The sequence below is a fragment of the Ovis aries genome, chromosome 2 (genome assembly GCF_016772045.2).
Source record: "Ovis aries strain OAR_USU_Benz2616 breed Rambouillet chromosome 2, ARS-UI_Ramb_v3.0, whole genome shotgun sequence".
In the NCBI taxonomy this organism is placed as follows: Eukaryota; Metazoa; Chordata; class Mammalia; order Artiodactyla; family Bovidae; genus Ovis; species Ovis aries.
In genome coordinates, this window is record NC_056055.1 from 177,225,905 (window position 1) to 177,253,650 (window position 27,746).

Consider the following 27,746-nt stretch of genomic DNA (forward strand, 5'->3'; position numbering starts at 1 on the left):
TGGGAAGCTGCTAATCAGACTGATTTGGATTCAGATCCCACCCAGCTCTACCCCTTGAATCATAATATAAACTTTCTCAACCTTTTTTATATCCATCTATAAAATGAAGTTGATACCATCCATCTCTCAGGATTGGGATGTGGATTAACCAGGTTTATTACACACAAACTGGATTTTGTTCATTACATCATGAAAGGTAGGCTTGTCCTTCTCCATCTGTATGCTTTCTTATATTCTTCTCTTTGCTTAAGCTTGATGGCAGGGATGCTGCTTTCTAATCTCATACACTTCCTGCTTGCATTTCTCATTTTTTTTGAGATACCTTAATTTGAAGGTGTGTTACTGAGCACAAGTCAGGTGAGGCAGAACAAACCTAAATGTCAGATTGGAGCAATGAAAGGTTTATTGCAGAGCCAAGCAAGGATAATGGGTGGCTTATGTTAAAAAACCAGAACTCCCTGCTTATTTGGGGCGAGAAGTTTTTATAGGCAAAATTTAGGAAGAGGTCTACTGGGTATGTGACTTCTGATTGGTTGGTGGTGAGGTAACAGAGTAGTGCTCTAGGAATCTTATGCTCAGCCTGAAATTACCATCCTTCACCTGCATGGGGGCATTGGTCCCTACAGAAGAACTCATATATATATATGTGTGTGTGTGTGTGTGTGTATATATATATATATATATATATATATGTATATATGTGTGTGTGTATATATATATATTTCTTGAAGAGGAATCAGGACCTGCCCCACAGTTATACTGTTGTTTTCTTGGCTGGCTGCTCCTCCTTTGTTTTTGCATCCCCTTCCTTCCTTGATAAGCAAGGAAGGAGTTTGTTTGAATTTGCCCTTTGGAACTCAGGGAATGTAGAGTGGCTGAATGAAGCCCATTTTCTACAAATAAAAAATGGGAGATGCAGAAAGGATTTGTTTCCAGGAGGGCCTCATACAGTCCTGCTCCGTTTCAGGGGCACCATGGGTGAGGGAGAACATTTACTCTAGGTTGGAAATGGCAGAAGGCTGTTCTTTCCCAGGCTGACTCCCATCAGTGGATGCTGGGCACTGGCTGCCCACCACAGTGTGTTAGGTAAGATCATGAGACTGCCTGGGTATGCTGAGAGATAGCCCCTGGCTGGCTGATGAAGGCTTCCATTTGCACAGGGAGGGGAGAGCTGTGTGGTTGTTGATGAGGCGCCCCTTGGTCAAGTTATGAAGCAGGCAGCTTGACTTCAGGAATAGTACCATCCCCACTTCCACTCTTTCATCCACTTTTTGTATCACCTTCCTAGGTTCACTAGTGTTCGTAAACTGGCTGTGAACAAACTCATTCAGTTCTTTTAGGATCTGGGAACTTGGCGGTCACTTCTTTCTGCAGAGTGCCCTGAAGGGAAAACCAGTGTGCTCTGGATCAGCCTTAGCTGTCAGTTTCCCCAGATGCAAACTGGTAGTCCTTAGCTTGTATCTGTGGCTGCTACATGGCAGCCCTATGCATGACTATGGAGGAAAGGAGGTCCTTCAAATCATCCATCAGGTCCTTTGAGGTTCTAATCTCTGAAAAAAGGTTCAAGGAATCTGGCTTTATGTGCAATGCAGTTTAAAAAGAAAATTCAATTATCCAGGGGCCTGTAGGGATAATTTCTTAGTTTCTGGGAAAGGCCAAACAATCCAAAATACCTTTCTGGCTTTTGGCTATTGACTAGATTCTCACTGATGATGGCTGTATTTCTTTACCTTACACCTCTGTTAAAATTTAAATTTTCCTGAAAAAAACCTAGAGTGGCAGCATTGAACAGAATATTTTATGATAGATTGAAGAATGAGAAAGAGAAATTATATCACTGTGAATGCAAAATATAGACTTTCCAAGAGGAGATGGAGACTCTCTGAAGCAGGTAGGGTAAGATAGAAGAGTTCTGGGGAGCTTCAGCCTTTCACACAGCTACACATTATTCTTTTTCTTAAACTGGATGATAATTACTTTACAGTGTTGTGATGGTTTCTTGCCATACATCAACATGAATTGGCCATAGGCATACATGTGTCTCCTCCTTCCTGAACCCCTTTCCCACCGCCCTCTCCACTCCATCCCTCCAAATTGTCACAGTATATTATTCTTAGAGAAGGCTATCTGATAAGTTTTTTAAAGTAGCATTTTTTTTTCTGATTATTATGATAGAAATTTTGCAAAAATGTGGAAAGAATACAAAAGAAAATAAAAATTTCTAATAACCCCACACTAAGGATTGACGCAGTTGGCTAACATTCTGGTGCATTTCCTTCTAATCTTTCTTCCTGCATAGACATTTACATATTTGCACATAAACTATCAACCCCAGCAGCACTTGTTTCCCTGAGGCTACGAAATAAGGTGACCTTGTTAGTTTTCTTTAACCCACATTAAAAAAAAAAAAACAGTAAACATTTATTGTCTCACAGTTTTTATGGCTCAAGAATTCAGCAGTGCCTTTGCTGGATGGTTCTAATTTAGAGTCTTTCATGGAATTGCAATCAAGATGTCAGTAGACTGTAATCGGAACGCTTGACCAGGGCTAGAGGACCTGCTTTCAAAAAGGCCCACCCCCACAGCTGCCGGCTGGAGTCCCAGGTCCTCACCGTGTGTGTCTCTCCATAAGGCGGCTTGCATGTCCTCACAATGTAGCTACTGGCTTCCTCAGAGTGATGATTCTCAAAATGGCAAGGAGGGAGTCCTAGTGTCCTGGTCTTGGAAGTTACACATTGTTATTCACATCTTGTTCTGTTTATTAGAAGTTGGGAAGCCCACTAAGTGACCTTGCAATACCTTGAACTTGGTCTTGTGGCCTGGTTGCTTTAATCATCATTTTTAATGTCCAGTTATGCTAACCTCAGATATGCAGATGACACCACCCTTATGGCAGAAAGTGAAGAGGAACTAAAAGCCTCTTGATGAAAGTGAAAGAGGAGAGTGAAAATGTTGGCTTAAAGCTCAACATTCAGAAAACGAAGATGATGGCATCCGGTCCCATCACTTCATGGGAAATAGATGGGGAAACAGTGGAAACAGTGTCAGACTTTATCTTTTTGGGCTCCAAAATCACTGCAGGTGGTGACTGCAGCCATGAAATTAAAAGACGCTTACTCCTGGGAAGAAAAGTTATGAGCAACCTAGATAGCATATTCAAAAGCAGAGACATTACTTTGCCGACAGGTCCATCTAGTCAAGGCTATGGTTTTTCCAGTGGTCTTGTATGGATGTGAGAGTTGGACTGTGAAGAAGGCTGAGCACCAAAGAACTGATGCTTTTGAACTGTGGTGTTGGAGAAGACTCTCGAGAGTCCCTTGGACTGCAAAAAGATCCAACCAATCCATTCTGAAGGAGATCAGCCCTGGGATTTCTTTGGAAGGAATGATGCTAAAGCTGAAACTCCAGTACTTTGGCCACCTCATGCGAAGAGTTGACTCATTGGAAAAGACTCTGGTGCTCGCTTCGGCAGCACATATACTAAAATTGGAACGATACAGAGAAGATTAGCATGGCCCCTGTTAGATGCAGAGAAGGCCTTTGACAAAATTCAACATCCATTTATGATAAAAACTCTCCAGAAAGCAGGAATAGAAGGAACATATCTCAACATAATAAAAGCTATCTATGACAAACCCACAGCAAACATTATCCTCAATGGTGAAAAATTGAAAGCATTTCCCCTAAAGTCAGGAACAAGACAAGGGTGCCCACTTTCACCGCTACTATTCAACATAGTTCTGGAAGTTTTGGCCACAGCAATCAGAGCAGAAAAAGAAATAAAAGGAATCCAAATTGGAAAAGAAGAAGTAAAACTCTCACTGTTTGCAGATGACATGATCCTCTACATGGAAAACCCTAAAGACTCCACCAGAAAATTACTAGAGCTAATCAAGGAATATAGTAAAGTTGCAGGATATAAAATCAACACACAGAAATCCCTTGCATTCCTATACACGAATAATGAGAAAGTAGAAAAAGAAATTAAGGAAACAATTCCATTCACCACTGCAACGAAAAGAATAAAATACTTAGGAATATATCTACCTAAAGAAACTAAAGACCTATATATAGAAAACTATAAAACACTGATGAAAGAAATCAAAGAGGACACTAATAGATGGAGAAATATACCATGTTCATGGATTGGAAGAATCAATATAGTGAAAATGAGTATACTACCCAAAGCAATTTACAAATTCAATGCAATCCCTATCAAGCTACCAGCCACATTTTTCACAGAACTAGAACAAATAATTTCAAGATTTGTATGGAAATACAAAAAACCTCGAATAGACAAAGCAATCTTGAGAAAGAAGAATGGAACTGGAGGAATCAACTTGCCTGACTTCAGGCTCTACTACAAAGCCACAGTCATCAAGACAGTATGGTACTGGCACAAAGACAGACATATAGATCAATGGAACAAAATAGAAAGCCCAGAGATAAATCCACACACATATGGACACCTTATCTTTGACAAAGGAGGCAAGAATATACAATGGAGTAAAGACAATCTCTTTAACAAGTGGTGCTGGGAAAACTGGTCAACCACTTGTAAAAGAATGAAACTAGATCACTTTCTAACACCGCACACAAAAATAAACTCAAAATGGATTAAAGATCTAAATGTAAGATCAGAAACTATAAAACTCCTAGAGGAGAACATAGGCAAAACACTCTCAGACATAAATCACAGCAGGATCCTCTATGATCCACCTCCCAGAATTCTGGAAATCAAAGCAAAAATAAACAAATGGGATCTAATTAAAATTAAAAGCTTCTGCACAACAAAGGAAAATATAAGCAAGGTGAAAAGACAGCCTTCGGAATGGGAGAAAATAATAGCAAATGAAGCAACTGACAAACAACTAATCTCAAAAATATACAAGCAACTTCTGCAGCTCAACTCCAGAAAATAAACGACCCAATCAAAAAATGGGCCAAAGAACTAAATAGACATTTCTCCAAAGAAGACATACGGATGGCTAACAAACACATGAAAAGATGCTCAACATCACTCATTATTAGAGAAATGCAAATCAAAACCACAATGAGGTACCACTTCACACCAGTCAGAATGGCTGCGATCCAAAAATCTGCAAGCAATAAATGCTGGAGAGGGTGTGGAGAAAAGGAACCCTCCTACACTGCTGGTGGGAATGCAAACTAGTACAGCCACTATGGAGAACAGTGTGGAGATTCCTTAAAAAATTGCAAATAGAACTACCTTATGACCCAGCAATCCCACTTCTGGGCATACACACCGAGGAAACCAGAATTGAAAGAGACACATGTACCCCAATGTTCATCGCAGCACTGTTTATAATAGCCAGGACATGGAAACAACCTAGATGTCCATCAGCAGATGAATGGATAAGCAAGCTGTGGTACATATACACAATGGAGTATTACTCAGCCGTTAAAAAGAATTCATTTGAATCAGTTCTGATGAGATGGATGAAACTGGAGCCGATTATACAGAGTGAAGTAAGCCAGAAAGAAAAACACCAATACAGTATACTAACACATATATATGGAATTTAGGAAGATGGCAATGACGACCCTGTATGCAAGACAGGGAAAGAGACACAGATGTGTATAACGGACTTTTGGACTCAGAGGGAGAGGGAGAGGGTGGGATGATTTGGGAGAATGACATTCTAACATGCATACTATCATGTGAATTGAATCGCCAGTCTATGTCTGACGCAGGATGCAGCATGCTTGGGGCTGGTGCATGGGGATGACCCAGAAAGATGTTATGGGGAGGGAGGTGGGAGGGGGGTTCATGTTTGGGAATGCATGTAAGAATTAAAGATTTTAAAATTAAAAAAAAAAAAATTCTTAAAATGAAAAAAAAAAAAAGACTCTGATGCTGGGAGGGATTGGGGGCAGGAGGAGAAGGGGACGACAGAGGATGAGATGGCTGGATGGCATCACTGACTGGATGGACGTGAATCTGAGTGAACTCTGGGAGTTGGTGATGCACAGGGAGGCCTGGTGTTCTGCGATTCATGGGGTCGCAAAGAGTCGGACACAACTGAGCAACTGAACTGAGCTGAACTGATGCAAATTTGTGTTCCAATAATGGAGTTGTGAGACAGTGTTCCTCAGCAGCTTCTGAGAGTTTTTCAGAGGCTTAGCCTCATAAAAGCTTAAAAATAGACTTGCTCTGCTGTGGCCTCTACTGTATACAGCCATGCTATGGCAGCTGCTGCCCATGGGACTTGATCAATTAGGTGTTTCTTCTCCTGGTCCTCTCTGATGGCTGCTAGTGATATGGCCACTCCACCTTTCAGAACAGGACACAGCTCATTCTGTGGTCTTTCCCATCAATTCTTGGGACAGCCCTTCCCTAATTCCGGGATGCACAGCTGAGGAAATGGGGCATTTTCCAGAAGAGTTTACTGACGTTTAGGGTATACAGAAAAGAAATCTGACATAGAGAACAGCTTAAAACTGCTTCTAGAAATGCCTACTCATAAAACTGGCCACAGTTTTTAATGGAATGGAAATCCACCCACTCCAGTAGAGTCCAAGAGCAGCCTTCTTGACTCTTTATTGAATGCCTCTGTGTTAACCCTTTTACAGAATGATTCAAAGTAGGGACGTCCATTCCCTTCAGAAAATAGAAGACCCCAGCCCCACCCACAGGGAGATGATCTGTCTGACCAGTGGTGCAGATGACTCACTTGTACGACTCTTAGACTGTATTTCCCAAAGTCAAGATTATTACTGCATGAAGCCCAACATGGACCTTGATTTCCAGATATCCTCCAATGTCACATGAACAGAAGATCAAATCTTTCCATCTTTGAGCTATTCCTCACAGAAAACAGCACATCTCTCTTTAAGGACAAGCAATGATTTGATGGTATATAGCCATCTAGTCAGTTCAGTTCAGTTCAGTTCAGTTGCTCAATCACGTCCGACTCTTTGCGACCCCATGAATCACAGCACACCAGGCCTCCCTGTCCAACACCAACTCCCAGAGTTCACTCAGACTCGCATCCATCCAGTCAGTGATGCCATCCAGCCATCTCATCCTTGGTCGTCCCCTTCTTCTCCTGCCCCCAATCCCTCCCAGCATCAGAGTCTTTTCCAATGAGTCAACTCTTCGCATGAGGTGGCCAAAGTACTGGAGTTTCAGCTTTAGCATCATTCCTTCCAAAGAAATCCCAGGGCTGATCTCCTTCAGAATGGTTTGGTTGGATCTCCTTGCAGTCCAAGGGACTCTCGAGAGTCTTCTCCAACACCACAGTTCAAAAGCATCAATTCTTCGGCACTTAGCCTTCTTCACAGTCCAACTGTCACATCCATACGTGACCACTGGAAAAACCATAGCCTTGACTAGATGGACCTTAGTCGGCAAAGTAATGTCTCTACTTTTAAATATGCTATCTAGGTTGCTCATAACTTTTCTTCCCAGGAGTAAGAGTCTTTTAATTTCATGGCTGCAATCAGCATCTGCAGTGATTTTGGAGCCCAAAAAATAAAGTCTGACACTGTTTCCACTGTTTCCCCATCTATTTCCCATGAAGTGATGGGACCAGATGCCATGATCTTCATTTTCTGAATGTTGAGCTTTGAGCCAACTTTTTCACTCTTTGCTTTTACTTTCATTAAGAGGCTTTTTAGTTCCTCTTCACTTTCTGCCATAAGGGTGGTGTCATCTGAGTCCAAGTTTAAGAAAAAATCCTCTCTAAAGGAACTGATCTTCAGAGATATAATTTTAAAATGCAGCTGTTTTACATTTATTAAACAGAACATCTCAGTCAGAACATTCTGCATGTAGATTGCTTCAACACATTTACATATTCACTCTTGCTTTAGGTTGTATAACTTCAAGGGACCACACAGAAGTCAGGAATAATCTCCCTAAAGACAAAGTGAGATCTTGCATGAAAATTTGAAAACAGTAATTTTTTAAATAAATCTTCAGACCAAATCTCCATCTGTGATACAACACACATATTTGCATAATTCAAAATCATATTTTACATATAATTGTAACCAGCTATAATCAATTTTCTCTTGCAATTATTTTAATATCATTAAATATTTTATCATTGACCAAACTATCAATGATAAAATGTCATTACATTTTGAAAATATGATTTTTAATGATTTATGATCTCAGATCTGTAGTTATTATTAACCTAATTCTTTCTTGTTGGACACATATTGTTTCCAGTTTATTAGTATAGATGATATTAAAATGACCATCTTTGTACATGTAATTGCCCATTTTTTCTGATTACTTTTCAATAATTTAGCTTTTACTAAGAGACCACTTCAAACTTAATGGTTTAAACCTACAAACATTTATTATTTTTCATGATTCTGTTGATTGACAGAACATAAGTTTTTCTGGTCTGGGTTGGCTCTGCCAACCAGGACTGAGTGGTCTAGGATGGCGTAACTCATGTGTCTGGGATGACTGGTGTTGCTGAGGTCGTTGGACCTCTCCCCATATTGTCTCTCATCCTCCAGGAATCTAGCCCAGACTTATTCATGATGGCAGAAGGGTCCCCAACAGTAGGAGAGGGCATGCTGCATGCTAAGTCACTTCAGTCACGTCCAACTCTTTGCATTGCTATGGACCGTAGCCCACGAGGCTTCTCTGTCCATGGGATTCTCCAGGCAAGAATACTGGAGTGGGTTGCCATGCCCTCCTCCAGGGGATCTTCCCAACCCAGGGATTGAACCTGTGTCTCCTTATGTCTCCTGCGTTGGCAGGCAGGTTCTTTACCACAAGCGTCACCTGGGAAGCCAGGTGGTTTTAAATTTTCCGCTTATGTCATATTTTCTCAAGTCCAGTTGGCTAAAGAAAGTGCCATGGCCAAAGTCATATTCAAAGGATAGACAAATGGACTCCACCTCCTGATGGGAGGGGGAGAAAATCACTCTGAGAAGGGGCCTGAAAACTGTGAGGAATGATGGCAACTGCAACCATTTTTGCATACAACCTACTATGTGTGCATGTTCAGTCGCTTAGTCCTGTCTGACTCTTTGTGATCCTTTGGACTGCAACCTGCCAGGCTCCTCTGTCCATGAGATTCTCCAGCCTAGAATACTGGAGTGAGTTGCCATTTCCCCCTCCAGGGGATCTTCCCAACCCAGAAATCGAACCTGTGTCTCCTGTGTCTCCTTCATTGCAGGCAGATTCTTTACCTACTGAGGCATCAGGGAAGCCCTTGTAACCTGCTGTACTTTCCTTGAATTTCTGGAAGTATTGGGTTGGCCAAAAAATTGCTTTGGGTTTTTCCATTAGATCAAATGGAAAAACCCAAATAAACATTTTGGCCAACCCAACAGAATGACTGCCTCAGAAAATATAAATATTTGTTTATAAATGTTTCTTACTATATATTGACATACTTACCCTATAAAAAATTTCTCCTGGTTTGCATTTTTAACAGCAGTCTATTATAGTGCCTATAGAAAACATGTATGGCAGCATTAAATATTTAAAATTTTAAGTATGTAAATTGTACATGTTATTTATTTTGCATGCATTTCATTAATTACCCATGGAGACTGATATTTCCATAAATATTATCCATTATATTCTCTGCTTTGTGAATTTTCTTTTTGTGCCCATTTTCCCTGAGGTCTTTGTATTTTTCTCATTGATTTGTTCATGGCTTTTATGAAGGAATAATATTAACCATTATTCTGTCAGAGTTTATACAAATATTTTGTTTGTTTGTTTGTTTTTAAGATATAGGAATTTTAAGCTTTTCTATAGTCCATATATTTTCCTCTGTGATTATTTCATTGCTTTTAAGATGGGAAATTTATTACTGCCAGTGTAAAAATATTTATTCATCTATATAGCCTTTACTTTTTGTGTGATATCCTTTTTTAAACATTTAACTAATTCATCTGAAATTTATTTTGGCATGTGATATTACATAACTATTTTTTTTCCTCAAAAGCTACTTCTCTTCAATTTCTTTTAAAATATATACACCTTTTTGAAAGACTTATCCTGAATAATTTCAAACATATATAAACTTAGAATAGTATAGTAAATCTCTATGTATCTATTTCCCAGATTAAAAAATTATCTATAAATACCCAAAATTAGTTTATCTGTTCTTATTTCCTCACAATTTTCAGATTATTTGTGTCAATGAAAAACTTAATCAATAGTCTAAGAAAGAAACGGAAAATTTTATTCAAGACAACCTGAGGATTATAAGCTGGAAGACAGTCTTTCAGAAAACTATTGCAAAGAAGTAAAAGGGGAGGTCAGTATATACATGATTTTTGGTAAAGCGTTATATGCAATCAAATACATTTTAGTAGAAGGTTGCTACAATTTGGGAAGAGCAGATATCTTGGTTAATGGTTTTAGTGCTTTTCTAAGTATGGAAAGACGCAAGAAACTGGGTTCACAAAATTTTCTTCTGAAATATCTAACTGTCTGAAGGTCAGTTCTGTCAGTTTTCCGAGAGTACAAAATGCCTCATCCTGCTCTTAGCTCTGAATTCTTTTCATAGTGTACTATAGATCAGTGACTGCAGTAGCTAATGACTTGATTCTTGTAGAACTGGATAGTGAGCAACATTCTTCTGTTTATAATGCCTTCCCTTTTTGTCTTAATTTTGACCAAGATTTGAGAAACATTTCATGACCAGTTTTCCCTGGAAATGCTCCCTCCTAGGTCAGGAGAGGATTTTGATAAGCTATTCAATGTACTATTACTGGCTAGACCTTTTAACAGTAACCAAAAGCCTTTGAATTGCCTGTTTTACTAGTCTGGAGCTTCCCAGCTGGTGCAGTTGGTAAAAAATGTGCCTGTCAGTGTAGGAGATGCTAGAGACGTGAATTCAATCCCTGGTTGGGAAGATTCCCTGGAGCAGGAAATGGCAACCACTCCAGTATTCTTGTCTGGAAAATTCCATGCACACAGTAGCCTGGTGGAGTCTCAAAGAGTTGGACATGACTGAGTACACACACATACACACAAACATCTATTATGGTTTGGGGAATGTTTCCCTTTTATATAGGCTTCTTCCTGCATCTAAAGTTAGACACTATTACAATCAGGGATCTTACAGGGCTATATATTTGATCAGTCTCTTCAAGTTGCCTAGTCATTATTTTAATTGGAGGCTCAGTCACATATTTGCTAATGCAAGACAGAATGATCTTATCAAATAGGCAGAATAATGAGTGATATAACTACCAAAATTAATAAGGGCATAAGTAAGTATTTCAGCTAAGAACTTCCAATGGGTGCTGCCCAGTATCTCCCCAGACTGTCTGACTAGTTTGTTCTGCACCAACCCTTGTCTTTAAGGGAAACAATATATTAGCATCGAACATAAAGTTCACCAAAGATGGCTGCACATACAAGGTAAGTAGTGGGTCATTAAGGATTGAGAAAGGTATGTTATCATGTAAGGATTTACATGGGTGATGCCAGAAGGAGAAATGTAGATCTTTGTATTTGAGCAGGTATTTCTGCCATTGGGGAGTTCAGGTTAATGAAAGATGCAGATGAGAGAGGGGAGGGAGGAGGCTGAAGGGCAGTGAAAACATTTTATGCTTTCCTGTCCTGCTTTCAAATATGAATTTTTATTCCACTGACAGACATTTTATTATTTCAACATCTATTTCTGAAAGATAAAGACCTTTTAAAAGCATAGTAATGTCATTATTATACCCCAGATATTAATAATTCTTTAATACAAAATTTTCACAATTGTGTCATAATTTCTTTACACTTCAAATAGGAGCCTAAGTAAGTAAATACACTGTGATTGGCTGCTACATCTCTTAATTTTCTTTAAGCTGCTAAGACTCTTTTATTTCCCTTGCAATGTATTTGTTGAAGAAAATAGATTGTCCTATAAAGTCTTTCCTTTTCTAGATTTTGCTGATTGAATCTTATGGTGTTGTTTACCATGTTTCTCTATGCTTACATTTCCTTTAACGTGGTATTTAGATCTAGAAGCTTGATTAAATTCATTTTACTTTATTTTTGAGCCAGAATATGTTCTAGATGATATCGTTATATATTTCCTTCAGTATGCACATATTATCAGGTTGTCTGTCTTTGAAGAATAATAATCATGAATGATTATTACCTAGATCCGTTAACTCTTTATGGATCTGGGGAGCAAGATTCTAATTGTATCCCTTGATCCTCATTTACTAGCAGAATAGTTTGATAAAAGGAAGCTTTCCCTCACCTACATGTTGCCTGTTGTACAATTTATAAAGGAGAACCTTGATTCTTTGCTTTTGTTTAATAGCTTTCAAAGTCATAAGTTAGTTCTTTAACATCCTCCTATGGTGACTAAGCATTTACACATACTATTATGTACTTTAACATTTAAAAACACATTATGTTTTAAACCATTGCAATGAGGCTCATTTTTTTCTCATGTTGTTCAGTAGGAGCCTCCTCTTCAAACTGGTGCCTGAATCTTTTTGCCATGAGCTTAGAGGTCTTTGGAAGCTTCCTTGCTCTCTGATATGACAAGATATTTCAGTCTTTCTGTGTCTACCTCCTGCCTCTGAATGGGATCTTAATGAGAAACCCTGGTTCATTATGGTGGAAATTGGTATTTGGAAAGCCTGATTTGATTTCTTGGAGCTAGAGGGTTGGTCATTGTTTCCAGTTGTTGTTTTTTTCATCATTCAGAGCTAAGAAAATGTATATTATAATTATATAATTTTATAAAGATAAAGTATATCATGGATTTAAATATAGATTTTTCTGATTCATATTCAAGACCACAGAATTTTAACTAAACCATTAGATCTTACACCTGTATTTCTTTTTCTAGTGGCTGATTATCACTTTACAATGATATCAACCTAATTACTAATTTGGTTTATTTTACAGTGTATATGCAATAGTCTGGGAATAACCAGCAAATGTATCCCAACAATAGATTACTGAAAAAAGTTTAAGCCCTTTGTTAGTTGTTTATTGTAGCTGTGTCTGTGTGTGTGTGTGTATGTGTGTGTCCCCTGTTGGTGTGTATTAAGATGTTTAGTGGAAGTCATTGAGTGGTTCCTCTCTATACATTGTGCCGACAACTCAAACACAGATTATTTCATTTTGCTTTCAGTTTTTAGGGTTTGCTATGTTTTATCAATCCGTAAACTTTTTTAAAAATCTAAAATTTTCCTCTTAGAGCTGTCTCTTGTAGTTGGAACATTAAATGAAAACTGTCATTAAGAGTATAATATGTATTACATGGCATCCAAAATCATCGCATATGTACTGAAACATGCCAGGGTTCTGAATCTTGAGTCCATAAAGAGATTTTAGGGCAGGAAATGGCTCTACTCAAATAGCATCATAATGTTGAAGAGACACTAAATGAATAGACCAATAACTGATAGCTTTTACATGCTCTGAAAAACATCATGTAGCAATTGTGCTGCAATTATTGCCAACTTGTTTACTGTTGTTTTGAGCCTTTTCATCCCTTCAACTGTGGTGCCAAAATTCTAGTGTCTGAAAGAGTGCCTTTAACATAAACCACAGATGGAGAAGGTGGATAGAGCATTGCTGGTCCGTGGTGGTCTTGCTCCAGGAGCCTGGAACAACATAGTACATCGGTACTGGGGTTTTGTTGTAGCAGGACCTGAGAAATTTATGGGGATGATGGGGGACAGAACTTGCTTCATTGACAATGGATGGTGGGAGGGGCTGCTTCAGAAAATTCTTTGACTGCTCTCTTCAAGAACTTAAGCAAGAGCGACGAGAAAGAAGCTGTGAGAAACTAAAAAGAATGCTTTCGTTTTCTTTTAACACCCTAAGAACACAAGCAATTCCAGTTTTATAGCCCCAGTATAGTCATGTGCTATGCAAGTGATTTCCCACTTCAGTAAAGGGAATGCTGGACCACCCATAATACAGGGAAGAGAATGAAGAGGGAGGTCTTGGAACAAAGTGGAGCCAGTCTCCATGTGGAACAGAAGCAGCTGTATAGGACATTAACTTCATGAATTTGAGGAAACAACATAGACAGCTCTGTAGCAGGCAGGAGAGTAGCGGCTGGGGCCACATCACAGCCAAAGGATTGGGTTAGAAGGAATCTCTAACTCTGTTTTATATCCTTGATTATTCTACTTTCAAGCTAATGTTAAACTCATTCTTCCTTGTTCTGAATAACTGAATAGTGGCTAAAGTTTCTTGGTGGGCAGTAGAGCTAGATAAATATTATGCAGCTACTGTTATTATAACCTTACATTTAGTCCTGGGCTGGTATTATTGCAGGATAGTCTTAAGGAAGTAAAACATTCTCCATAATCATAGCAGTGGGCATCTGTATAAATCTTTTCCCTTACAAAGTAGTTTTGCATCCATTGAACATAAGAGAGGTGGAATACCCTACCACCACCCCCCCCCCCCCCCCCGCCCCTCATATTGTGAACTTTCAGTTAGGGAAATAATTCTATCAAAAGTCATAGAGGTGTTACTAAGGGAATGTCTACAAGGGGGCCTAGGATTTGACTCTACTGTTCTATGATCTTTTTAAAGGTTGTTTTAGCTTTTATTTATTTTTGGCCACATCAGGTGGCTTATGGGACCTTAGTGCCCTGACTAGGGATCAAACCTGGCCCCCTGGCAATGAAAGTGCAGAATCTTAACCACTAGACTGCCAGGGAAATCCCCATTCTATGATTTTTCTCTATGATTCATGGAGAAGTAAGGAGGAAATGCTTTTGAGGTAGGACTTTGGATATTTAAATTTAGCTTTACTTCAGCTCTAGGGATGCTCTCTACCTAGCCCTTCTCAACTGCTTGTTCTCACTATTTTCTTTCTTAACATTCTAAGTTTCCTTCATGGAAATCTATTTTGTAGCATTCATTCGGATGGATTCCTTCCCTGCTCCTGCTACTGCTGCTACGTCGGTTCAGTCGTGTCCGACTCTGCGTGACCCCAGAGATGGCAGCCCACCAGGCTCCACCGTCCCTGGGATTCTCCAGGCAAGAACACTGGAGTGGGTTGCCATTTCCTTCTCCAATGCATGAAAGTAAAAAGTGAAAGTGAGGTCGCTCAGTCGTGTCTGACTCTTCACGACCCCATGGACTGCGGCCCACCAGGCTCCTCCGTCCATGGGATTTTCTAGGCACGAGTACTGGAGTGGGGTGCCATCGCCTTCTCCATTCCTTCTCAGTACCTGCTATTTATCAATGCTGTATGGTAGGTACTCAGTCCAAGTTCCTAAAGGGCTGAGTGATTGAACAGCAAAAATCCTCTTAAGGATAGCATTGCAGAAAGCTTTATCCCTACTATATATGAAATAAATAACAAGGACCTGCATATGGTACAGGGAGCTGTACTCAATATTTGTAGTGACCTATAAGGGAAAACACTCTGAAAATATAGATAGATAATGGAATCACTTTGCTGTGCACCTGATAGTAACACGACATTGTAAATCAACTACACTTAAAAAAAAATAAAAGAAGGCTTTACATCTATTCAATCTTTCTTAAATGTCAGGCAGACAAAGCTAAGTATTTCTTGGCACTAATTGGGTCCATCTCCCCGTTCTTAACACACTGCTATGTTGTGGCAAATACAGGAATGAGAAACTTTTGTCTCCACTTTTCTTAGCATTTTTTAGTGCCAGCATATTAATGATGAGGAGCTTCCCAGGTGATGCTAGTGGTAAAGAACCTACCTGCCAATGCAGGAGATGCAAGGGATGAGGGTTCAATCCCTGGATTGGGAAATTCCACTGGAGGAGGGCATGGCAACCCACTGCAGTATTCTTGTCTGGGAAATCCCATGGACAGAAGAGCCTGGTGGGCTATAGTTCATAGGGTCACAAAGAGATAGACATGAAGTGACTTAGCACACACACGTTAACAAAGAGGCAAGAAGAAATGAAGTTCCTCTACAGAGAATATTTACATTGATCATAAACCAAGCGCTTATAACCAGAAGAATAAACTGCTAGTCTAATGATCATGATATCTTACATTTACTCATCATTTTGCAGTTTAAAAATACTTCGATATGTATTATCTGGGAGACCAATAAGGGTGATTGATCGTGTAATGAAGTACCATCCTTTTAAATGTTCTAGCTAAAAACAACACTGAGTATATTTGAGATGGAAGATCAGGAAAGGATAAAGATGTGCTTTTTCAACCCAGATGCTCTTAGCAGTTTCAGGTTTTTCTCTGTCCTGTGGGAATTCATCAATTGTATCATTTGTTGTGAGACTCAATGCAGATATTCTGCCAATGCCTACCTCTCCTTTTTAAGATAATATCTTATTTCCCTAATGAAGCTTGAGATATTGCTCTAGAAACCTTTCTAGCATTTTCTGGTTTCATATTTCCTTCTTATCTTCCTTGTGAATTCAAAACTTTATTGATGGTGTTGGAATTTTCAAAAATATGGAATGTTCATTATGGCCTATGAGTGGCAGCCAGATGCAGTAGTGAACTATCCATGAAGAAAAAGTTTACTGTTAGTCTGTATGAAGAATTGATAATGTGTATATTGTGAACATAACAGAATGTTGAAATGCCTCTCTTGATGTCCAGGAATTTTGCTTGACATGTCAAAGCTGAAATCTGTGGGTGCTAAGTGCATCCACATTCTATAGGGTACTGCCAAATACTTCTATGTAGGATGCCTGTGTGCGTGCTAAGTTGCTTCAGTCATGTCCAACTCCTAGAGACTCTGTGGACTATAACCCAGCAGGTTCCTCTGTCTATGGGATTCTCCAGGCAAGAATGCTGGAGTGGGTTGCCATGCCCTCCTCCAGGGGATCTTCCCAATCCAAGGACTGAACCTGCGTCTCTTATATCTCCTGCATTGGTAGGCAGCTTTTTACAACTAGCACCACTTGGGAAATTCCTACATAGGATGTGTTATAGCAAATTAGGTAAAAACCTCCATCCTGCTTAGTGTGTAAAAGAGAAGATTGGAAATTTGAAAACAAGGATATTTGAAGGGGGTTTGATAGAAGAGAGGATGTTTTAGCATTTCTCTTTTAGAACGAAGTTAGAGGTCTCTAATACCCTGCAGGAGCCCATAGGGAGAGCCTGTTAGTTGCCACATTCCCCTCCCCCAGCCTTTTCATCTTGGGTAGAATAATTTAAAGTGAATCTCAGATATCATGTCATTTCATGGGGTGCAAGGAGTCCTGCTATATTATTGAAGATAAAAGACAAACCAACAAAATAACACAAGAACCCTTTTTGACGGGAGAATTCCTTTTGTCTTTGACTGACAGGCAAGAAACATAGACCCTTTGGGGAATGGAGGATCCCATGAACCACATCCACCCTTACAGATAGTGCAAAAAAAGCAATAAAGTGAAAAGATGAATTCTTCCCAAATGATCTCCTGCCTGGTTTTGGCTGCAGTCTGGGTCCCACCTTGCAAGACTGTGGCTGCTCTTACTTGGAGGGGAGGGGAAGGGGACGAGAAATTTTTTTACAGCTGCCAGAGGTGGAAGAATGCAACAATCCATTTCTTGCAAGTGATCTGATGGATGCATCACACATCAAAAAAGAACAGAGAAACACTTTACCTCCTGTTCTTGAATGCAATGCCCCTTTTCAGGCATTTAGCCTGTGCTAGTATTTCAAATTTAAATCCAAGGTCATTTCTCTGGGCAGGGGGTCATTCTCACATTTCTAAGAAGAGAAAAGAAAAAAGTACAAAAGCCCCAGAAAGCCCTGAAAACAAAGACTGTATTCTGCCCTTCCTATTGAAACACCTTGTTAACCCCACTGTCCCCTCTGACCAATACAGATGGCATTTTCATGGAAATCTTGGTCAGTGGGAAAGAGCTGCTGGTTGAAGGCAGAAGATTTTCTGATATAATTGTGTTCTTATTTTAAAAAGAAAGCAAGTTTACTGTAGAAAATAGAGATACATAGAAAGAAGAAAGATAAAATAACCCATAGTACTATCACTCAAGAGCAAGCACTATCAATGTCTTATTTTCTTTTGGTCTATGTTTTTCCATCTTTAAGGCTTTTATTCCATAGCTTTTAAAAATTTTATTTTATATTAAAATATAGTTGATTTACAGTATTAGTTTTAGGTATACAGCAAAGTGATTCAATTATACATGTACATATATCCATTGGGGTGAATATGTGTGTGTGCTTATTAATTTTAACCAGTGGAATAATTCCAGACTGTTTGGTGGCTTTCATTTTTCACCTGAGCCACAAGGAAAGCCTGAAGAAAAGACTATTCACCCTTCTTCTGGATATGGGGTTGCCTGGAACTTTTCAGCACCCCTCCCACTCTCCATGTTTAGGCTGGCTTGTTGAGAGGGAAAAAGAAAATGCCCCTCTTTGGGCGCACCTTGCTCTGTTGGGTAGCAATGCAGAGATCAGAGAGGCCAGCACAGTAATGTGAGGGGCTCTGAGAACACTGATCCTTTAGCCCAGAGTGGAGAAGGTATCTCCTCCAGCTTCTCTCTTCACCAGCATACAAATATATCTCTAATTCATTTTCTTCTAAACACAATTTATTACCTCCTCCATCTCTTTCATCAATCCTTTGTACTTTGGGGTACTTGGAAGGTTGCTATCCTACAAGAAATATACACTTTATAGCCATCAGGGCACAACTTCATACAGAAATCACCCCATTGTATTTCTCTTCATGGTGTTAAGGAGGAAAGAGATGATCTAAGACCAAAGCCCATATTCAATGTGAGTTCTCGGTAGAAAATCAAACTACTTACTGACAACACGGAAGAAAGGAGACCCAAGAAAGCAGGAAGGTACACTGTCGTCTCAAGGTCTTTGCCTCCTAATGAGATTAAGTGGGTTTCTGAAGGTTAAAAAAATATCACATTTCTCTAGAATGAAGCTGATCAGGAATTTAAATTAAAATTCCTAAGGGACTACTCTATGTGGGTGGTACCCTCTTTTCTGCTAATTGCCTTACTTATTATTGCTATGTATTATGAGTAACTCTTGACACACCCTTTCCAAATGTTTGAGCTTTATCTTTCTGGAAAATGTTTCTGAAATGTGTGATGGATATTTGTTATGTATCTCTAGCTTCCTTTTTCATTATCTGGGTAATGTTTGGGGTATAAAATCCAGTTCTGATGAGTTAGCTTGATACAGAAGGCCAAGCCATCCAACAGAGATTATCCTGGATGTGAGCTTAGAAGCCTGGTTGTCTTTAGGGAGTACAAATCTGGAGGAGGGGCCACAGGCCCACCTTGGCTGCCCTCGTGGCTCAGAGCTAGTAACCAAGGTGGAGAGACAGAAGAAAGCATTGAATGACTGTGATTTATCAAGTTGGTAGTAAGTAAGGTTCAAAGCCTTCACATGCATGAATTATAACCACTCATTTCTAGAATAAAAAATGGCAGGAATTGTCCTTCATCCTTTCAGAGTTTTTGAGGTGCCTGGATATCAAAACCATATAAATTTCAAGCTAAATAAAACATAATTTATTCATTCAACAAGCATTTGACAAGTGGTTTCTATGTACTGGCATGGAAATAAAGAGATGAAGAGTGAACAATTTCTTCTCTCAAAGAACTTCCAGTTTAGTTGTAAAGTAATAATAAAAAAAAAATCCCAGGAAGCAGACTGAAATTAGCAGTATGTTAGAAATACACATAAAGTGCCATTTAGGGAAAATAAAATAATATAGTTCTGATGCCTGGCACATAAAGGACACTCCAAAATAATTGAATGAGTGAATGTTATCAGGGAAAGTATCTTTAAGGGAATGTTACATTTGAACTGATCATTGAGGAGAGGTAGAATTTCGTCATGAGCTAACTAGACAGTTTGTGCAAAGATCCAGATATGAGAGCATGTGAAATGTTTAAAAGTGTGGTTGGTTTGTGGAAACACAGAGAGAAATAGAGAAGCACATGACTATGAAGGATATTGCGTGCTATTGAATTTTACTCTCTGTATTATGGACGACCAAGAGTCTCTGAAGAGAAAAGCTGCATGACTTGACTTCTTTTAGGAACAGAATTCTGAGGGCAGCTCAAGAAAACTTGCAAAGGCAAAAGTGGCAATATGCAACTATACTATCTTGTGCTCACCTCTATTACTGATTCTTGAATCTCAAATGAAAGCCTTGAGGCAGTCAGATTTTGATTATGATCCTCATTTTCCTTACAGGAGAATACACTTGGATAGGGGGTAAGATTTGCCCAGGGTGGCATGCTGAGTGACACAGAAATGCTCCAAGAAGCCTGGTCTCTTCATTCTATTCCTGGTAATGCCAACACTCTTTTCTTTCCTTGAAAGAAAGAGGTGATGTGATACCAGGATCTCCTTATTATGACTGTGTGTCTGCTTCTAAGCTACTTGCTTTCATTCTCAATTAATACTAAAGGAATATCAGGACTGTGGGACATAAAGTTTTTGATCACAGGAGCAATGGTACTATTATTATTATTCAAATTTGATAGGCAAAATTTGTTACTATGAATCTTGAAACTCATTCTGGACTCTTGTGCCCTTTATTTTCACCAAATATGTATGTGATTCTTCTGTCTCTGGCTATTATCTGCCATTTGGATATCTCTGTAGCTGGGTTTTACTTGTTAATAAACTGCCTTATTCTTGCTGTTCAGTCGCTAACTCGTGTCCAACTCTTTGAGATCCCATGAATTAAGCACGCCAGGCTTTCCTGTTCTTCACTATCTCCTGCAATTAGCTCAAACTCATGTCCATTGAATCAGTGATGCTTTCTAAGCATCTCATCCACTGCTGCCCACTTCTCCTCTTGGCCTTAATCTTTGCTGGCATCAAGGTTTCTCCCACTAGGTTGGCTCTTTGCATCAAGTGGCCAAAGTATTGGAGCTTCAGCTTCAGCATCAGTCCTTCCAATGAATATTCAGAGTTGATTTCCTTTAGGACTGACTGATTTGATCTCCTTGCTGTCCAAGGGACTCTCAAGAGTCTTCTCCAGCCCCGCAATTCAAAAGCATCAATTCTTCAGCATTCAGCCTTCATTATGGTCCAACTCTTACATCTGTACGTGACTACTGGAAAAACCATAGCTTTGACTATGCAGATCTTTGTCAGCAATGTGATGTCATTGTTTTTTAATGTCCTGTCTAGGTTTGTCATAAGAGCTACTAGCTCATTTGGAGATTAGTCTTTTAAACTAATAAATAAATAGTTAATATATTGATTCCATACAATCCTATAAACTTACTCCCACAAAGTCAATGAAGAATATTTGAAAATGGCTGAGACACACCTTCATAGAGCAAGGAACCTTTGATCATGAAAACCAAGGGGCTATTAATGAGAATTTCAGTAAGAAGAATTAGAGTGATAGAACTTTATTTCAGTTGAGATGCTGTATGTGACTAAAAGCTGTTTTTTAGGAGTTCCATCAAATGAAATAAATAATTTTATCCTGAAAACACATAAAATGTTAAAATCAGGTCCATATTATGTATTCATCAGAGCCATAGATTTAAAAATCATCCTTCTTCCTCCAAAAAATCACTGAAACTTGATACTGGAACAGGAATTTTCTGAGAAGATGTGAGTTAATATCAGTAAGTTGTTATTGAGTTTCATCAGCATTAAACTATCATGTTAAAAGCTGAAGCCCGTGACCATGATACAGTCATTAAAATGAGTCCCAGACTCACTCTGCAAGAAAATACATGTAGGGATTTCCCTGTGGCTCCTTGGGTGGGATAGGAATGTCAAAAGTGATGGCAGGATTTGAATCGTACTTGTCTGAGTTTTGTGGCCTTTCTAAGCAAGTGCTTAGAAATTTTAGCCTTTCCTTTAGTAAATCTAAGGTTGAACTTTTAAAATTATGGATGCTTTCTGTTTTTTCTTCTGTCACATTTTAACTTAGGAAGCTTTGAAAATACCCTTAGGCATGTTCAAATGAATTTCATAATGCACAGAATCTGTTATTCCCAGGTGAGCTTCTTCAAAGAGTCTCCTTTCCTCAGTCCCTTTCAACTGCCCCCGCTTCCCAATCTTAATCCAGTGTTGTTTCAGTTCGTTGGCTTTTGGCAAAATTACAGATCTAACCGATTCAGTAATAATAATTGGAAAGTGAAAGTGTTAGCCACTCAGTCCTGTCTAACTCTTTGCGATCCCATGGACTGTAGACTACCAGGCTCCTATGTCCATGGAATTCTCTAGGCAGGAGTACTGGAGAGGGTAGCTATTCCTTTCTCCAGCAAAATGTCCCAACCTAGGGACCGAACTCAGGTCTCCTGCATTGCAGGCAGATTCTTTACCATCTGAGCCACCAGGAAAGCCCAGATCTTCAGTAATAAATGAAGAAATGCCATTTTATCCATCCAAATGGGCATACCCCACCCAGGTATCTCTCATGTCTGGCAAGTGCTTGGGAAGGAAGTAGAGAGTTCTCTTCTTGGACTGAGAGGTAATTAATGATGTGCTCAGGTAATTTCTGTGGAAAGGCTACCTGGAAACAGCCTTTTGGCATTTCTTTCTCAAGTTGAAATTATTAAAATTACAAATAAACCAGCCAGAAATTATGAGAGTTTTCTGTTACGTAGAATAGGTATTGACCTCATAAACTATAAAAGTTTGTTAAGAAGATGGTAGATTTAATTTTTTTCCAATTAAAAATTTTTTTGTGATGTGGACCTTTTCTTTTAAAGTCTTTATTGAATATGTTACAATATTGCTTCTATTTTATGTTTTGGTTTTTTGACAGAGGTATTTGGGATCTTAGCTTCCTGATCAGGGATTGAACCCACATTGCCTGCACTGGAAAGCAAAGTCTTAATCACTAGACCACCAGGGAAGTCCTATGATGGTAGATTTTAGTATATTTCAGGCTCAGTTTTAGAGACGCTAAAAATAAAAAGGATTAATAATGGATTCTTGGACATGAGCTTTTGTCTCTCATTTAGAATTTCTCACAGCTACTTTTATATCATCTAGCGTCGGTGGTGGAGTACTTATTGATTAGGAAAGGAATTTTGGAGACCAACTGAGTTATACCTTGTGGCTCCTTCCATTTTATTCTCTTTATTCCCTGATGGACAGTATCTGGAGAGAAACAAACAGTATACTACCTGGAATGTCCTGAGATATTAGTGCTGTTGTAACCTAAGCTGGATAGATGGTGGATACACAGCAAACACTTCTGGATTCAGTATTCTGACAAGCTCTTAGGCCTGGCCCCAACCACCCCTCTCTTGGGCTTCTCTCTACTTTTGGACTGGCTTTTAAAGCAGCGATTCTCAAACTTGCTGAGCATCACAGTTGTTGGGGGCAAGTTGGTAACAGTTCAGAGGCCCAGGCCCTGTTCTCCCTCAACAAGCACAGGATTCTGTACTTTTTCATAAGTTCTGCTGGTGATTCTGATACAACCCAGAGTTTGAGAACCATTCTTTTAGAGGCTTAGCAGTAAACAATCCACCTGCAATGCAGGAGACACGGTTTTGATCCCTGGATTGGATTTCCATGATCAAATGGAATCCTGTGGGTTGGATCCCCAGAATTTTTTTGCCTGAAAAAAAAGGGCTCCAGTTCATGGAGTCAAAGAAAGTCAGACACAACTGAGCATATAGGCACACATAGTTGCTTAACAATGTTTTGTTAGTTCTCTCTGTACAATGAAGTAAATCAGCTCTAAGTTTACGCATGCACTCTCCCTCTTGGGTCTCCCTCCCATGCCCACCTCCATCCCACCCCCATCCCACCCATCTAGTTCACAGAGCTGAGCTTCCTGTACTTTATAGCAGGTTCCCACTAGCTATCTATTATTTACATGATGTATATACGTCAGTCCTAATTTCCCAATTCATCCCACTCCTCCTTCCCCCTACTGTGTCCATACATTTGTGTTTCTATTCCTGCCCTACAAATAAGTTCATCTGTACCTTTTTCCTAGATTCCATGTATACATGTTAATATACAACATTTGTTTTTCTCATAGTTTCTTCTTTAGGAAATTCTACTTTAAAGGATTTTTGAAGCTATATCAGAATTTGATTTGAGCTATGTTTGGTCACTACTAGCAAGGCCAAGGTGAGGACTAATGCATGTGAAAATAGCATTTTTAAAATTAATCTGCTGATGCAATTATGGCACATGCAAAGAGATAGCCTCAATTTTAGTTATTGTATTCCCTGGTACTTTTAACATTTTATTATGGTTCTTTGGCTCATGGAATCTCCTGCTGTCTTTTTCTACTTCATTTACCCAGGTCATTGCAGCTTGGTTAAAACGTGTGCTAAGGTAGCAAGGAATTAAATTTTAAATATGCCCAAAGAGCTGAGATGCATTTGTAACACCTTGTTCTGAGTTTTTTCAAGAAATAAGATGCCCACACGGGAACAAACCAAATCAACAAAAGAAAGCATGGAGCTAGGCAAAACCCTGATGCAAATTATTTATATTGATATATCCTAGATAAAACAAGATTTTACAAATCAATGAGCAGATTTATTTCTTGCAACAGTTTCTACGTAGGACCCTATGACTAATTCAGGGACCATGCTTTCAGGCTATTCTACCCAGTTATCAAATCCATCCATATCCTCCAGCCCTGCTCCTTCTCCACTCTGGACCCCTCCCTCATGCCTTCAGCCACTCCATGAGTTTCTCAGAAACCCAGCCAGGAGGTCAGGGACTATAGCATCGCCTGTCAGAGTCACTTCAGGATTGAGCCCCAGCTCTGTGCCCAGACCACACAAACATCCCTACCTCCCCTCGCCCAAGGCAAGGATCAAGGATTTTCACACTTAATTGCGCCAGGCAGAGGATAAACTTATATTCACACAGACCAGCCAACCAATTTAAAGAGAGCAAGGAGGCTGTTATATGAGATGAGGGGGCAGTGGCTGAGAGAATTGGTTTGAAAGATCCAGAGACCAGCTTATTTGGTGAGAACACAGTGCCTGTCTGCTAAGAAGCTTAAGGCACTGGGTAGGGATTAATTCTACAAACAGCCCTGGGAGGTAGATAAATCTGTATTAATTAAAACTGCAAAATGTTCTCTACCTGCCTAGTTTCAGTCTTGTGAAAGAAAATATCTTTCCCAAAAGGCATGGGAAGAAAGGAGATGATGATGGCATTAAGATTGGTTCAGTTTTCACCTACATTCTCAGTGAGAAAAAAAGAAAGGGTCAGTCCTTGGTGCTGGGCAGGGGGACTCCTTGGACCTCCAGTCACTTCTTCCATGTCATTTTAGTTAGTCCCCAGGATACGAGAACAGGAAAATGCAGAGGAGAGCACTGACATAGGACATCGGATGACACAGGTCTGAGCCCTGCACAGAGACTGACCGTCTAATGCCTGTGATGGTGCATGTAGTGGGCTCTGTTATTACCTACCCCTCTTGCAGAGGGAGAAAGCTGAGGTCCAGAAAGGGGAAGTGGCATGATCCAGACAATGTGAGATTCAAACCTGATTGCTACGTCAAGTCCTCTTTCTGTGTTACTGAACTCTGTTGCCTCTCACTGATAACCATGGACAGTAAGACTAGAGGTAAAAAAGGAAAGACTCAAAACCACCCTGTGTGTTCTAATATGAAATGCAATGTCCTAAAGACTGTTCTTATTTCTTGGGGAGCCTGCTCCTTGCTGTCATTAGCTGATTTTCATGTTTCTCTCCCCACCTAGACATTTCTCACCTGCGTTACCTGCCCTTCTGAACCCTCCTTTTCCCAGGAAGCATTCCCAGACACTGCAATAAGCTGTCCCTCCCAGATCCTTGGTATCTCTTGCCTCTCCCATGACTTAACAGTGAAGAGTGGATTGCACCACACTCTGTCATGGTCCTTCAGTGTCTAGTCCAAGGTTAAAGAGTTGGCAGGTACTCAGGAAACAGGTGCTGCCAAATTGCCAGAGGACAAGCATAAGCTGTGGGAGAAGCTAGGCAGTGGATGAAATCCCTGAAGTCATTAGCACCACCAGCCCACTTCTAGGGGTGAAATGCTCTTCTGGGAGTCCTGCAGAAGGCTGTGTCATCCTGCAGTTCTCTGGTCATTCTTTTGCAGCTGACTCCATGTTTTGTGTTTTTGGCTGTCTACTGCAGCCATGAAATTAAAAGATGCTTACTCCTTGGAAGAAAAGTTATGACCAACCTAGATAGCATATTCAAAAGCAGAGATATTATTTTGCCGACTAAGGTCCGTCTAGTCAAGTCTATGGTTTTTCCAGTAGTCATGTATGGATGTGAGAGTTGGACCGTGAAGAAGGCTGAGAGCCAAAGAACTGATGCTTTTGCACTGTGGTGTTGAAGAAGACTCTTGAGAGTCCCTTGGACTGCAAGGAGATCCAACCAGTCCATTCTGAAGGAGATCAGCCCTGGGATTTCTTTTGGAAGGAATGATGCTAAAGCTGAAGCTCCAGTACTTTGGCCACCTCATGCGAAGAGTTGACTCATTGGAAAGGATTGGGGGCAGGAGGAGAAGGGGACGACAGAGGATGAGATGGCTGGATGGCATCACTGACTCGATGGACATGAATCTGAGTGAACTCCAGGAGTTGGTGATGGACAGGGAGGCCTGGCATGCTGTGATTCATGGGGTCGCAAAGAGTCGGACATGACTGAGCAACTGAACTGAACTGAACTGAAGAAACATGGATGTGTCTTCTCTTTGTCCTCTTCTCTCTGCCTGCATGCGTATGAGTACATGTGTAAGTCTGCAGCTTAAACCACCCCTGACCCTTTGCTTGCTCTTCATTTTAGCTAAGGAATAAAGCCTGTTACTATTACTAGAAGTTTTTGAATCACCCTCTGCCCTTCTGCACTTCTGCTCTGCCCCTGCCTCCCTTGACAGTTTGCACAATGCCTCTCAAATCTGTGTCCTCACTTCCATCTTTGATCTAGCTCAGTCCTCCATATCTTCTGTAGGGACAGCTCACTTCTCTCCTTCCTCTAATCCAGGGGCTGGCAAACTACAGCCAGCAAGCCAAATCCTGCCCAAGGCCTATTTTTGTAAGTTACATTTGACTGTAACAAAGCCACACCCTTTGTTTCTATATTTGTCCAGGGCACAGAGTTGAGTAGTTGCAAAACAAAACTTGAAGCCTAAAATATCCGCTCTCTGGTCCTGTGTAGACAAAGTTTGCAGACCTCTGCTCTATTCTCTTCTCAGAGCTTGTCCTCCCCACTGCAACCATGACTTCTGTGCTCTCGCTTCCCTCCTAAGAAAGCCCCCTCCCTCACTCATGACATAGAAGACTGATATTTCTGCCCAGCATTGAGGCCCTCACCACCTGGTACTCAACAGCTTTCCTGACCTCATCTCCCTCCACCTCCCTTTCTACACCCAGTCTCCAAAATCACCTCACTGTTCAGCATCCCAGAACAAACCCTGTTCATTCCTCTGCTCATTGCTGTACCCAGATCTCTCAGGCTCGACTCAAATGCTGCGTCCTCAGTCATCCCCACACTAGGAGATGATTTGATTCTCTGGTTCTGGACATTCTCTTCTTTGGATTCCCAGCAGTTTTCCAAAGGCACTTCCTATGATGGTCCACACTAAATAGATGGTCCTATAATAGCTCTTCATTGGTTTCCTTTTCTACTCTTACTCTCTTGCAATCTGTTTTCCACAGAGCAGGTACATGAATATTTTTTATTTATTTTGACTTTTTGGCCCTGCCCTGTGGCATGTAGGATCTAATCAATTTTGACCAGGGGTTGAACTTAACCCTCAGCTTTGGAAGTGTGAAGTCTTAACCCCTGGACCACCAGGGAAAGTGAAAGTGAAAGTCACTCAGTCATGTCCAACTCTTCGAGACCCCATGGACTGTTGCCTGCCAGGCTC

General features: G+C 40.1%; 1 protein-coding gene and 1 non-coding gene across 7 annotated transcripts in view; both read left to right on the top strand.

The window, feature by feature from the left end:
- NCKAP5 (NCK associated protein 5) overlaps positions 1–27,746 on the top strand; it is a 1,152,446-nt gene that overhangs the window by 50,075 nt on the left and 1,074,625 nt on the right. The window lies entirely within an intron of this gene.
- LOC114113325 (U6 spliceosomal RNA) lies at positions 3,457–3,563 on the top strand. The gene has a single exon (XR_003588384.1). It is a non-coding gene; the product is annotated as a U6 spliceosomal RNA (small nuclear RNA).